This window comes from Ascaphus truei, unplaced genomic scaffold (assembly GCF_040206685.1).
Source record: "Ascaphus truei isolate aAscTru1 unplaced genomic scaffold, aAscTru1.hap1 HAP1_SCAFFOLD_2204, whole genome shotgun sequence".
Lineage (NCBI taxonomy): Eukaryota > Metazoa > Chordata > Amphibia > Anura > Ascaphidae > Ascaphus > Ascaphus truei.
In genome coordinates, this window is record NW_027455119.1 from 1 (window position 1) to 13,440 (window position 13,440).

At 51.6% G+C, this 13,440-nt stretch overlaps 1 pseudogene; it reads right to left on the reverse strand.

Annotated features, from left to right (window-relative positions):
* Nucleotides 1-1,657: 1,657 nt before the first annotated feature.
* On the reverse strand, nucleotides 1,658-12,604 carry LOC142477619 (uncharacterized; annotated as a pseudogene).
* Nucleotides 12,605-13,440: the final 836 nt, after the last annotated feature.

Below are 13,440 nucleotides of genomic sequence, written 5' to 3' on the forward strand. Positions count from 1 at the left end.
TGTGTGTGTGTATACGTGTGTGTGTGTATACATGTGTGTGTGTGTATACATGTGTATGTGTGTATACATGTGTGTGTGTATACATGTGTGTGTATATACATGTGTGAGGGGGGTGGGGGGAGGTGGTGGGAAGGAGGGGGGTGGGGGGAAGTGGAGGTGGGGGTGGGGGGGAGGTGGTGGGAAGGGGGGGGTGGGGGGGAGGTGGTGGGAAGGAGGGGGGTGGGGGGGAAGGGGAGGTGGGGGGGAAGGGGAGGTGGTGGGAAGGGGGGGGGGGGAGGTGGTGGGGAGTTGGGAAGGGGGGTGGAGTGGTGAGGAGGTGGTGGGAGGTTGTAAGGGGGGAGTGAAGGGAAGGTGAAGGGGGGGTGAAGGTGGGGGTGGAGGGGAGGTGAAGGGTGGGGGTGGAGGGGAGGTGAAGGGGGGGGTGGAGGGGAGGTGGAGGTGAAGGGTGGGTGTGGAGGGGAGGGTGAAGGGGGGGGTGGAGGGGAGGTGGAGGTGAAGGGTGGGTGTGGAGGGGAGGTGAAGGGGGGGTGGAGGGGAGGTGAAGGGGGGGGGAGGAGGGGAGGTGAAGGGGGGGGGAGGGTGGAGGGGAGGTGAAGGGTGGGGGTGGAGGGGAGGTGAAGGGGGGGTGGAGGGGAGGTGAAGGGGGGGGGTGGAGGGGAGGTGAAGGGTGGGGGTGGAGGGGAGGTGAAGGGGGGGGTGGAGGGGAGGTGAAGGGGGGGGGTGGAGGGGAGGTGAAGGGGGGGGGGGAGGTGAAGGGGGGGTGGAGGGGAGGTGAAGGGGGGGTGGAGGGAGGTGGAAGGGAAGTGGAGTGAGGGGAGGTGAGGGGTGGGTGAGGGGAGGTGAAGGGGGGTGAGGGGAGGTGAAGGGGGGTGAGGGGAGGTGAAGGGGGGGTGAGGGGAGGTGAAGGGGGGGTGAGGGGAGGTGAAGGCCGCTCCCTCACCCGTCCGGCCGCTCACTCACCCGTCCGGCAGCTCCCTCACCCGTCCGGCCGCTCCCACGTGTATCTGAGGCGGGAGGCAGCTTGTTGTGGCCGCTCCCCCGCTGTGTCCCGGGCGCTCGCTCGCTCCGCTGACTGTAGCGGCGCCGGGGGGGGGGGGAGGGGGAGGAGGGGAGGTGATTTGAAGGGGGGGTGAGGGGTGGGTGAAGGCCGCTCACTCACCCGTCCGGCCGCTCCCACGTGGAACTGAGGCGGGAGGCAGCTTGTTGTTGCCGCTCCCCCGCTGTGTCCCGGGCACTCGCTCCTCCGCTGACTGTAGCGGCGCCGGGGGGGGGGGGGTTGAAAGCGCGGGTAGACACGGGGAGAGGAGGAGGTGCGCGCGGGGTATGTGAGCCCCCCCCTCCCCGGGTTATACATGCTGCTAATGTACACCCCCCCCCTACTGTGTGTGTGTGTGTCCCTGTGTGTGTGTGTGTGTGTCTGTGTCCCTGTGTGTCCTTTGGGCCGTCACTCCGCCTCAGGCCAATGAGAGGTGTGTGGGGGCGGCCCAAGGACCAATGAGATTTCCCCTAGGGACACCGGACATCCAGCAGGCAGGCAGGCTGGGCATGCATGCATGCAGGCAGGCAAACATACAGTGCTTTCACTAATATAGTATAAGATAGAGGGGAAAGAGATTCACTGTCTAATGTGTCTAATAATTAAAGACACAGATCGGGGTTATCTTAATTTGCACAATTCTTTACTTAAAATCTAATACACAGAGTAATACATATAGCAGTGGGAATATACTGAAACCCCAAATAGTACAATATAACACAGAATCCATAGCATAAACTTAATGCAAAGAGAAGTGTTAAATAGAGATATAACCAATCTCTGAATGTTAAAGACACAGATCTGGTTATCTATAATCACACAAGTTATATTTTATAATCTATATAGAATAGTGCAGATACACAAAGTATGTTACATAGTATACAAACTCAATGTAGAAGAGAAATATTACATCAAGATGTTTCTCAATCAATTGGATTGCGCTTATGGGAACCAATAGAAACAGGGAAGTGCCTATAAAGAAGGTAGGGACAGATATACCCACATTAACTCCTGAAGAAGTCTTAGTGAATTGCACTAAAATATACCCCATAATTAATACAAATTGAATGCATTTTAAACAGTAGAGAATGTGTATCTATGTACGAGGGGGGGAAGGAGTCCAAAGTCGTGACTGTTCAGAGTACAGAGTAGGAGTGAGATTTTGATCAAGAATGGAGCCGGCATCGACAGCAGAGAAGTCTGAGATCTCCCGAGATAAGATGCGATTTCCGACTGAAGCTTTTCCCACATTCAGAGCAGTTATAGGGCCTCTCCCTTGTGTGGATTCTTTGGTGTGTAACAAGATGCGATTTCCGACTGAAGCTTTTCCCACATTCAGAGCAATCATAAGGCTTCTCCCCTGTGTGGATTCTTTGGTGTGTAACAAGACTTGATTTTGACAGAAGCTTTTCCCACATTCAGAGCATTTATAAGGTCTCACCCCTGTGTGGATTCTTTGGTGTGTAACAAGAATTGATTTCTGCTTGAAGCTTTTCCCACATTCAGAGCAGTTAAAAGGTCTCACATCTGTGTGGATTCTTTGGTGTGTAACAAGAGCCATTGTTACTGAAGCTTTTCCCACATTCAGAGCAGTTAGAAAGTCTCACGCCTGTGTGGATTCTTTGGTGTGTAACAAGATGCGATTTCTTAATGAAGCTTTTCCCACATTCAGAGCAGTTATAGGGTCTCTCCCCTGTGTGGATTCTTTGGTGTCTACAAAAACTTGATTGATCATGGAAACTAGTCCCACATTCAGAGCAGTTATAAGGCTTCACCCCTGTGTGGATTATTTGGTGTGTAACAAGATTTGATTTCTGACTGAAGCTTTTCCCACATTCAGAGCAGTTATAAGGCTTCACCCTGTGTGGATTATTTGGTGTGTAACAAGATGATATTTCTTATTGAAGCTTTTCCCACATTCAGAGCAGTTATAGGATTTCTTCCCTGTATGGATTATCTGCGGTATAACATTACCGTATGTCCCACAGTAGGGGTTCATGTCTCTGTTCTTTAAACCTCTCCTTGTCTTGCGGTGTCTGTAAGTTTAGTAAAAGGCTGTTGATGTATAGGAATGCTCTGCCGAGTTTCTGGTAATCTTGTTCCAATTCTCATACAGACTTATGCAATGTTGAAGTCCTTAAAACATATTTCCATTAACCCCTCATGTAATTTGATGTTTGGGACATTTCTTACGTTGCTTCTTGCTCACAGACGAGTCATGTGCTGAAGATACATCTATGGTGAGAAAATGTTATTAATGTAACATTGCAATGCATCAGAGAACATTTGGATGAGAGATATATGTTCATTGAGATGAACCTTTATAAAATTCTACTCGTGCAACATACTGAACATAATTAAAGCTACATTGTTATCGTTACATTCACCAGAGGAAGGCAAAAAAACCACCCCAATTAATCATGTTACAATTATGTCTCATAAATGGAAATAAATATTTTCTCCTCACGCCAGTAATAGAAATCACATTACTCCCTGTATCAATGTTCTTCATATATTGTTCTTATCAAATAACTTTTGTTGTACTTTGTGATATATTAACCCTTTAGTGGCTCAAGGGGCCAGCTAGCCATTGGCATCCCACGAGTATCTGACCACTTGTGACGGTAGCTTTGAGACAGGCTATAATAATACACACCAAAATATAACTGGGTTGAACTGACGAGACTTAGATATGATAAAATATAATTTATTCCTTGAAAAAGGTGAACACACGAGATATACAAATGACAGACAAAATATGGACACTCACTTAAGATGGAATGATGAAACAGTCACATCTGGACTGGCAGTTCATACAGCAATCTTCATAATCATCAAGACACGAAAGACAATAGCCATAGGCTGAGCCTGGTTCTTATACAATTATTTCCCATTGAACACAACCTAAACCCAGCCCCTCTCATAAATCAGTGGTGAGGTTGACAGTTTTCCTCAGAGTAAAACTCCTCCCACCCAAGGACGTTTAAAAACTGCTTTTCCTATCTAAATAACGTCATAACTTCAGTTCAGTGATACTTACTGGCACGCGAGCCATATTAATACATTCCGACACGCATGACGCTCCCAATAAGACTAAATATTACAGTGTAATACTAAAATTAAGAGAGATATTAATATCTGTCTCATAGGACCTGCTAACAGCAGGTGTCTGTAATCATTATTTGCGGCTCGGCCCCCCGCTTACACATATGTAACTTATAGCATGTTCAGCCGAGGACATCTCATAATATTCTTATATTTAATAAGGTCACTCATTCTGTAGCCCCACTCCTAAATCAGGGGCGTTTGGCCAGTCTACCAAATTGAGTGTCTGGCAGGATACTATGGTTTGTAAGTGTGAGTTTTAACACTCACCAACCACTCCAGCTTCCTAAACATTTGGTCGCATTCCTTAGTAGGCAGGCATCTTTGAGGGGTAACTTAAACAAAGGGCTAGAATCACTATTCAACTATTAACCCTTGCCCTCCCGGATGGATTCCAGTGTTTGTGTGGTGCAGTCACTGGAACAGAAACAATAAATTTTTACAGGGGAATAAACAGTTGGATGGCTGAAGCAAGGCAAAACCACATTACTGGACTCCAGCCCAGTTAACCCCTTGCTTCTCAGGTGAGAGTAGAGGGTGGCCTAATGGGGTTTAACCCCTGTAATCCTGGCCAAAACCCCCACACTTGACACCACTAATGTCCAAAATGGGTAAATATACAGCTTACAGTAGACTTAACTTGGTTGATTAAAATAGGACCGACGTTTCTGCCGTATTTACATCATTTTTCCTGATTTGTGCTACACAGCAATTAAAACAGTTTAACAAAAAGTGCCATACATTATGGTGCAAAAAATCTTCAAAAGAAAATGTAAGAAAAAATATAAATAATATACTTCTCAAGCTTATTGCTGCAGCAAAGGTTATTCCCCACCTTTCTCCTAGGGCAGGGATATCCAAACAATGTAATTCCAGCGCACAGCAAAAAGAGAGTCGGGTTAATACAAAATAAAATAATTAAAAATAAAAGTATATATATATACACACACACATATACTGTATATACATACACACACACATATATATACATACACAACTCATCCTTGAAAGGTTGCACCCTCTATTTTTTTAATGCGGTTTAAATAAATTATTTTATTTTTTATTAACCCGACTCCTCTTTTTGCTGTGCGCTGGAATTACATTGTTTGGATATCCCTGCCCTAGGGGAAAGAGAGAGTGTGAGGGACAGAGAGAGAGTGTGGGGGAGAGCGAGAGAGTGTGGGGAGAGCGAGAGAGAGTGTGGGGGAGAGCGAGAGAGAGTGTGGGGGAGAGCGAGAGAGAGTGTGGGGGAGAGCGAGAGAGAAAGTGTGGGGGAGAGAGAAAGTGTGGGGGAGAGAGAGAGTGTGGGGGAGAGAGAGAGTGTGGGGAGAGAGAGAGTGTGGGGGAGAGAGAGAGTGTGGGGGAGAGAGAGAGTGTGGGGGAGAGAGAGAGTGTGGGGGAGAGAGAGAGTGTGGGGGAGAGAGAGAGTGTGGGGGAGAGAGAGAGTGTGGGGGAGAGAGAGAGTGTGGGGGAGAGAGAGAGTGTGGGGGAGAGAGAGAGTGTGGGAGAGAGAGAGTGTGGGGGAGAGAGAGTGTGGGGGAGAGAGAGTGTGGGGAGAGAGAGTGTGGGGGGGAGAGAGAGTGTGGGGGAGAAAGAGAGTGTAGGGGAGAAAGAGAGTGTGGGGGAGAAAGAGAGTGTGGGGGAGAGAGAGAGTGTGGGGGAGAGATAGAGAGAGTGTGGGGGAGAGAGAGAGTGTGGGGGAGAGAGAGAGTGTGGGGGAGAGAGAGAGTGTGGGGGAGAGAGAGAGTGTGGGGGAGAGAGAGAGAGTGTGGGGGAGAGAGAGAGAGTGTGGGGGAGAGAGAGAGAGTGTGGGGGAGAGAGAGAGAGAGTGTGGGGGAGAGAGAGAGAGTGTGGGGGAGAGAGAGAGAGTGTGGGGGAGAGAGAGAGAGTGTGGGGGAGAGAGAGAGAGTGGTGTGGGGGAGAGAGAGTGTGGGGGAGAGAGAGAGAGTGTGGGGGAGAGAGAGAGAGTGTGGGGGAGAGAGAGAGTGTGGGGGAGAGAGAGAGAGTGTGGGGAGAGAGTGTGGGGGAGAGAGAGAGAGTGTGGGGGGAGAGAGAGAGAGTGTGGGGAGAGAGAGAGAGTGTGGGGGAGAGAGAGAGTGTGGGGAGAGAGAGAGTGTGGGGGATGAGAGAGAGTGTGGGGGGGAGAGAGAAAGTGTGGGGGGGAGAGAGAAAGTGGTGGGGGGGAGAGAGAGTGTGTGCGGGAGAGAGAGAGAGTGTGGGGAGAGAGAGAGAGTGTGTGGGGGAGAGAGAGAGAGCGTGGGGAGAGAGCGTGGGAGAGAGAGAGCGCGTGGGAGAGAGAGAGCGCGCGTGGGAGAGAGAGCACGCGTGGGAGAGAGAGCGAGAGAGAGTGTGGGGTGAGGGAGAGAGAGCGAGTGTGGGGGGAGAGAGTGTGGGGGGGAGAGAGAAAGTGTGGGGGGAGAGAGAAAGTGTGGGGGGGAGAGAGAAAGTGTGGGGGGGGAGAGAGAGAGTGTGGGGGAGAGAGAGATAGTGTGTGGGGGAGAGAGAGAGAGTGTGTGTGGGGGAGAGAGAGAGAGTGTGTGGGGGAGAGAGAGAGAGCGTGTGGGGGAGAGAGCGCGTGGGAGAGAGAGCGCGCGTGGGAGAGAGAGAGCGCGCGTGGGAGAGAGAGCGAGAGAGCGAGAGAGAGAGAGAGTGTGGGGGAGAGAGAGAGAGTGTGTGGGGAGAGAGAGAGAGTGTGGGGGAGAGAGTGTGTGTGGGGGAGAGAGAGAGTGTGGGGGAGAGAGAGAGTGTGGGAGAGAGAGAGTGTGGGTGGGGAGAGAGTGTGGGGGGGAGAGAGTGTGGGGGGGAGAGAGTGTGGGGGGGAGAGAGTGTGGGGGGAGAGAGTGTGGGGGGGAGAGAGTGTGGGGGGAGAGAGTGTGGGGGAGAGAGAGAGAGAGTGTGGGTGAGAGAGAGAGTGTGGGTGAGAGAGAGAGAGTGTGGGTGAGAGAGAGAGTGTGGGGGAGAGAGAGAGTGTGGGGGAGAGAGAGAGTGTGGGGGAGAGAGAGAGTGTGGGAGAGAGAGAGTGTGGGGGAGAGAGAGTGTGGGGGAGAGAGAGTGTGGGGGAGAGAGAGTGTGGGGGGGAGAGAGAGTGTGGGGGAGAAAGAGAGTGTAGGGGAGAAAGAGAGTGTGGGGGAGAAAGAGAGTGTGGGGGAGAGAGAGAGTGTGGGGGAGAGAGAGAGTGTGGGGGCGAGAGAGAGAGAGGGGGAGAGAGAGAGTGGGGGAGAGAGTGTGGGGAAGTGAGAGTGTGGGGAAGAGAGAGAGAGAGTGTGGGAGAGAGAGAGAGAGTGTGGGAGAGAGAGAGAGTGTGTGGGAGAGAGAGAGAGTGTGGGTGAGAGAGAGAGTGTGGGTGAGAGAGAGAGTGTGGGTGAGAGAGAGAGAGTGTGGGTGAGAGAGAGAGAGTGTGGGTGAGAGAGAGAGAGAGTGTGGGTGAGAGAGAGAGAGAGTGTGGGGGCGAGAGAGAGAGAGTGTGGGGGAGAGAGAGAGTGAGTGTGGGGGAGAGATAGAGAGAGTGTGGGGGAGAGAGAGAGTGTGGGGGAGAGAGAGAGTGTGGGGGAGAGAGAGAGTGTGGGGGAGAGAGAGAGTATGGGGGAAGAGAGAGAGTGTGGGGGGGAGAGAGAGAGAGTGTGGGGGAGAGAGAGAGAGTGTGGGGGGAGAGAGTGAGTGTGTGGGGGGGTGAGAGAGTGTGTGGGGGGAGTGTGAGAGTGTGGGGGAGAGTGAGTGAGTGTGGGGGTGAGTGAGAGAGTGTGGGGGAGTGAGTGTGGGGGGGGAGAGAGAGTGTGTGGGGGAGAGAGAGAGAGTGTGGGGGAGGTGAGTGTGTGGGGGAGAGAGTGTGAGTGTGGGGGAGGGGTGTGGGGGAGAGAGAGAGTGTGGGGGAGAGTGTGAGTGTGTGTGGGGGGAGTGAGTGAGTGTGGGGGGAGAGAGTGTGTGGGGGTGAGAGTGTGTGTGGGGGAGTGTGAAAGTGTGGGGGGGGAGAGTGAAGTGTGGGGGGGGAGTGAAGTGTGGGGGGGGAGGTGAGTTGTGTGCGGGAGAGAGAGAGAGTGTGGGGGAGAGAGAGAGAGTGTGTGGGGGAGAGAGAGAGAGCGTGGGGGAGAGAGCGTGGGAGAGAGAGAGCGCGTGGGAGAGAGAGAGCGCGCGTGGGAGAGAGAGCACGCGTGGGAGAGAGAGCGAGAGAGAGTGTGGGGGAGAGAGAGCGAGTGTGGGGGAGAGAGTGTGGGGGGGAGAGAGAAAGTGTGGGGGGAGAGAGAAAGTGTGGGGGGGAGAGAGAAAGTGTGGGGGGGGAGAGAGAGAGTGTGGGGGGAGAGAGAGATAGTGTGTGGGGGAGAGAGAGAGAGTGTGTGTGGGGGAGAGAGAGAGAGTGTGTGGGGGAGAGAGAGAGAGCGTGTGGGGGGGAGAGAGCGCGTGGGAGAGAGAGCGCGCGTGGAGAGAGAGCGCGCGTGGGAGAGAGAGCGAGAGAGCGAGAGAGAGAGAGAGTGTGGGGGAGAGAGAGAGAGTGTGTGGGGGAGAGAGAGAGAGTGTGGGGGAGAGAGTGTGTGTGGGGGAGAGAGAGAGTGTGGGGGAGAGAGAGAGTGTGGGAGAGAGAGAGTGTGGGTGGGGAGAGAGTGTGGGGGGGAGAGAGTGTGGGGGGGAGAGAGTGTGGGGGGGAGAGAGTGTGGGGGGGAGAGAGTGTGGGGGGGAGAGAGTGTGGGGGGGAGAGAGTGTGGGGGGGAGAGAGTGTGGGGGAGAGAGAGAGAGAGTGTGGGTGAGAGAGAGAGTGTGGGTGAGAGAGAGAGAGTGTGGGTGAGAGAGAGAGAGTGTGGGTGAGAGAGAGAGAGAGTGTGGGTGAGAGAGAGAGAGCGTGGGGGCGAGAGAGAGTGTGGGGGCAAGAGAGAGAGAGTGTGGGAGAGAGAGAGAGAGTGTGGGGGGGGGAGAGAGTGTGGGGGGGGGAGAGGTGTGGGGGGGAGAGAGTGTGGGGGGGGAGAGTGTGGGGGGGAGAGAGTGTGGGGGGAGAGAGTGTGGGGGGGGAGGAGAGAGTGTGTGGGGGAGAGAGAGTGTGGGGGGGTGAGGTGTGTGTGTGGGGGGGGGTGAGTGAGTGTGGGGGGGGGGAGAGTGTGGGGGGGGGGTGTGTGTGGGGGGGGAGTGTGTGAGTGTGGGGGGGGAGAGAGTGTGGGGGGGGAGGGAGGGAATGTGGGGGGGAGAGGGAGGTGAGTGTGGGGGGGGAGTGGGTGAGTGTGTGGGGGGGGGTGAGAGAGAGTGTGGGGGGGGTGAGAGAGAGTGTGGGGGGGTGAGGGTGGGATGTGGGGGGGAGAGGGTGGGATGTGGGGGGGAGAGGGAGGGAGGTGTGGGGGGGTGTGGGAGAGTGTGTGGGGGAGGAGTGTGAGGGGTGAGAGTGTGGGGGGGAGTGAGTGTGTGTGGGGGAGTGAGTGTGTGTGTGGGGGGGGGAGTGTGTGAGTGTGGGGGGGGTGTGAGTGTGGGGGGGGTGAGTGGTGTGGGGGGGGGTAGAGTGTGGGGGGGGTGGAGTGTGTGGGGGGGGAGTGTGTGTGGGGGGGGAGAGAGTGTGTGGGGGGAGAGAGAGTGTGTGGGGGGGGAGTGTGAGAGTGTGGGGGGGGAGAGTGAGTGGGGGGAGAGAGTGGGTGGGGGGGAGTGTGGGGGGGGGAGTGAGTGTGGGGGGGGGAGTGTGAGTGTGTGGGGGGAGAGTGAGAGAGTGTGGGGGGGAGAGGAGAGAGTGTGGGGGGGAGAGAGAGTGTGGGGGGGGAGAGAGTGTGGGGGGAGAGTGTGTGTGGGGGGAGAGAGAGTGTGGGGGGGAGAGAGAGTGTGGGGGGGGGAGAGAGAGTGTGGGGGTGAGTGAGAGAGTGTGGGGTGTGAGAGAGTGTGGGGGGAGAGAGAGTGGAGAGACAGAGGGGGGAGACACAGAGGGGAGAAACGGTGGGTGACACACACAGAGGGTGGGTGATACACAGAGAGAGAGAGAGGGTGGGTGACTGACTGGGGCGGGGGTGACTGACTGGGGGGGGTGGCCTGACTGGGAGGGGGGGAGGCATGACTGACTGGGGGGGGGGAGGCATGACGGACTGGGGGGGGGGGTGACTGACTGGGGGGGGTGGCTGACTGGGGGGGGGGGGTGACTGACTGGGGGGGGGGGTGACGGGGTGACTGACTGGGGTGACGGGGTGACTAGAATAAAAGAATAAAACACGATATTAGTGTATCATGTCCACATTGGGGGATTGGGGGGGAAAAAAAGGGGAGGGGGGGAGTAGGGGGGTGGGGTAGGAGTGGACGGTGGTGGGATGGATGGTGGGTTCCCACTAACTAATCACAGAATACATAGAATATATGGATCCAGTGACTCACACGGGCTTGTGTGGTGTCTCTCCCTCAACGCTGACTGGTGTGGGTAAATACAGACTCATATACTGGAGTCTCAGATATACATTAAACTCACACGGCCTGATGTGAGTCCTTGCCCTCAGAGGGTAATGTCCTGTATGGATGGTGTCCTGTTGTTTCAGCAGAGTTGTCCCCCGATGGGTGTGGTGTGTGAGTGTCTCCTCTCCCCGTATCCCAAATGACCAAAAAGCAATGTGCAAACCAAAAGTCAAAATGAATTAAAAGGTCTTTAATGGGTTAACAGTGAAGACATGTGCATACACTATGCATACATGTTGTGGTGCTTAAAAGGTATAAAACAATATATGACACGATAACACAATGAACTAAACAGTATGTGATGTACTGAAGCAAACACAAAAAAGGACTCTCACACTAAACGAATATACAAAATCACTTGCCCAGCATCATCCGCTCAGAGCACTCCTGCACGATCTCCTCCTCCGTTTTTTGCTCCAACTGGCGCGTCCGGCAGCGGAACCGGAAAGGGGGATCTGAACCGGATGTCCTGCAGTGTGCTGGGTCCCTCTGTCAATGAGCTCCGGCAGGGAACTACGCGTTTCGCAATAAGCTTCGTCAGGTTCCTGCCGGATGCTCATTGTGTGCTGCATTTATAGGTGCCCCCATTAGTTTAATTGAGAAACACCTGGATTAAGGGCATGGTTTAAATTTAGACGGTTATATCTCTTTATAGGAGCTACCTTTGGAAGCCCCTAATGTCAGGGATAGTGAGATGTGACTGTAAATATAAATAATGGGTTAGATAAGCATATATTAAAATTAGATAAGCATATATTAAAATAAATCAATACATTATAAAAACTACATTTTAAAAAATACTTAGAGATGATCATTGTATTTGTCCTTAGAAGCATTTTAAGTTTAATAAAAAACGGTGGAAATTGGAATTTGATTGGGGTATTTGTGTGATTTGGAATCTTTTAGTTCCTCCGTGTGCAGTATTTTTAAAACCATTCTCTGTTGGTTAAAATCTTTACATATGTAATACAATACTGCCACCATGTGGCTGGATGTGAAAATTACCTCAACACTGTCATAACCTAATGGTAAAAGTTAAGCAATCTTGGTAGTGTGGCACACATCCCTTTAAAGTAACTTAAAAATGTGCCAGAGTGTATTACAGCAAAAAATATATTTATGTGACAAAAGTTATAACGAATTACATATTTGACGGAAAAAATATAATATTATTATCAAGATGGTTAAAAAACCTTACTGTTTATAGCCACTACATCTGACATAAGGGTAGAACAACCTAGGCACCCAAAATCTTGGTTTCCTCATTCAGCTATCTAAAATGTACCACTCAATATCTCCGTGTTAGTTAAAAGATATTTCAAATGCTGCCACCAAGTGGCCGCATATCGAAATTGCTACTTCAAAACCCTAATATTATCTCTACCACACTGTGGATAGTGCGGTATTCAGTTAAGTGTAGAGTCATTGTTTAAAATATATTGCAAAAGTATATTCCAGCGGATGACGAGAGTATATCAAATATGCATGAGCATGGGTTTACACAGACAATTGATATTAGAAAAATACTTGTATAGGTGATTTCGACGCGGAGCTCTCATGTGGTGAAAAAGTTCAAAATGTTCAAAACGTATAGTCCAGATTCTTCATAACTCCTTTCTAACTTCAATTCATGTTGCAGAGGTTGTCGCGATGGTATGCATCATTTCTGGTCCTCAAGGGTTGGTTCGAGGTAGATTCATATTTGGGACGTGCGCCCTATTGGAGATTGGAGAGGAAGTGGATCAGTGTGTGTTAAAACAAAGAGGTAGATGTAAATGAAATTTAATAAAATAAAATAGTAGATGTTATAGAATAGTAGATGTTTATAAAATATTAAAAAATAAAAGTTGTTTAAAAATTGTTTACAAATGGGGGATTTGGAGCAGATTGATGGGTGTTCAGAGAAAGGCTGCAATGTCTATCTCTACATTGAGGCCTGTGGGTACCAGGCTTTTCAATTTGTAGATCCAAAACGTTTCTTTTCTTGATAGAGATGTCAGTCTGTCGCCTCCCCTCCAATGTGGGGGGACTACTTCAATGCCCCTAAATTCAAGGCCCGACGGATCTCCTTGGTGATGTACAGTAGTGCGAAATGCTTAGAGACACTATGTGTCATTAGTTTCCGTCTGATATTCCCTTATATTCCCGTATATTCGTTTAGTGTGAGAGTCCTTTTTTGTGTTTGCTTCAGTACATCACATTGTGTTATCGTGTCATATATTGTTTTATACCTTTTAAGCACCACAACATGTATGCATAGTGTATGCACATGTCTTCACTGTTAACCCATTAAAGACCTTTTAATTAATTTTGACTTTTGGTTTGCACATTGCTTTTTGGTCATTTGGGATACGGGGAGAGGAGACACTCACACACCACACCCATCGGGGGACAACTCTGCTGAAACAACAGGACACCATCCATACAGGACATTACCCTCTGAGGGCAAGGACTCACATCAGGCCGTGTGAGTTTAATGTATATCTGAGACTCCAGTATATGAGTCTGTATTTACCCACACCAGTCAGCGTTGAGGGAGAGACACCACACAAGCCCGTGTGAGTCACTGGATCCATATATTCTATGCATTCTGTGATTAGTTAGTGGGAACCCACCATCCATCCCACCACCGTCCACTCCTACCCCACCCCTCTACTCCCCCTTCCCACTCCCCCCCTCCCCTTTTTTTCCCCCCAATCCCCCAATGTGGACATGATACACTAATATCGTGTTTTATTCTTTTATTCTTGTCTTAATACTGCATCCGGATCCACTATATCCGTGAAGTCCACGAGGTTCGCGCTGACCATCTTCACACCACTACTGCCACGCTGAGAAGGACACGGGATTCCCTTCTCCAAGGTCAAGCAGCAACCACAAAATCAACTAAAATGGCC